The sequence below is a fragment of the Meleagris gallopavo genome, unplaced genomic scaffold (genome assembly GCF_000146605.3).
Source record: "Meleagris gallopavo isolate NT-WF06-2002-E0010 breed Aviagen turkey brand Nicholas breeding stock unplaced genomic scaffold, Turkey_5.1 ChrUn_random_7180001852235, whole genome shotgun sequence".
Classification (NCBI taxonomy): domain Eukaryota; kingdom Metazoa; phylum Chordata; class Aves; order Galliformes; family Phasianidae; genus Meleagris; species Meleagris gallopavo.
The window spans coordinates 1-747 of NW_011118978.1; the positions used below are offsets into that span (position 1 = coordinate 1).

Consider the following 747-nt stretch of genomic DNA (forward strand, 5'->3'; position numbering starts at 1 on the left):
CTCAAGATGTCCCCTGTGGTCCTCAAGATGTCCCCGTGGTCATCAGGATGTCCCCAAGGTCATCAGGGTGTCCCCATGGACCTCAAAATGTCCCCATGGACCTCAAGATGTCCCCAAGGTCCTCAGGGTGTCCCCAAGGTCCTCAGGGTGTCCCCATGGACCTCAAGATGTCCCCTGTGGTCCTCAAGATGTCCCCATGGTCATCAGAACGTCTCTGTGGTCTTCAAGGGGTTCTCATCATCTCCAGGACGTCCCCAAGATCATCAGGGTGTCCCCATGGACCTCAAAATGTCCCCATGGACCTCAAAATGTCCCCATGGACTTCAAGATGTCCCTGTGGTCCTCAAGATGTCCCCATGGTCATCAGGACGTTCCCCATGGACCTCAAGATGTCCCCAAGGTCATCAGGGTGTCCCCATGGACCTCAAGATGTCCCCGTGGTCCTCAAGATGTCCCCATGGTCATCAGGATGGCCCCAAGGTCATCAGGACGTCCCCAAGGTCATCAGGGTGTCCCCATGGACCTCAAGATGTCCCCATGGACCTCAAGATGTCCCCGTGGTCATCAGGACGTCTCTGTGGTCTTCAAGGGGTTCTCATCATCTCCAGGACATCCCCGTGGTCCTCAAGATGTCCCCAAGGTCATCAGGGTGTCCCCATGGACCTCAAGATGTCCCCTGTGGTCCTCAAGATGTCCCCGTGGTCATCAGGATGTCCCCAAGGTCATCAGGGTGTCCCCATGGACCTC

General features: G+C 56.6%; 1 long non-coding RNA gene across 2 annotated transcripts in view; it reads right to left on the bottom strand.

The window, feature by feature from the left end:
* Positions 1–20: 20 nt before the first annotated feature.
* The window catches only part of LOC104915801, a 1,013-nt gene continuing 286 nt past the window's right edge, over positions 21–747 (bottom strand). The window contains exons 2-3 of one of the 2 annotated variants that reach the window (XR_004162328.1): positions 162–744; positions 21–101 (exon numbers count right to left, since the gene is read on the bottom strand). This is a non-coding gene — a long non-coding RNA (uncharacterized LOC104915801). Of the gene's footprint in view, positions 102–161; positions 745–747 lie in introns of those variants that run through there. The other variant, XR_796463.3, reaches the window with a different exon arrangement.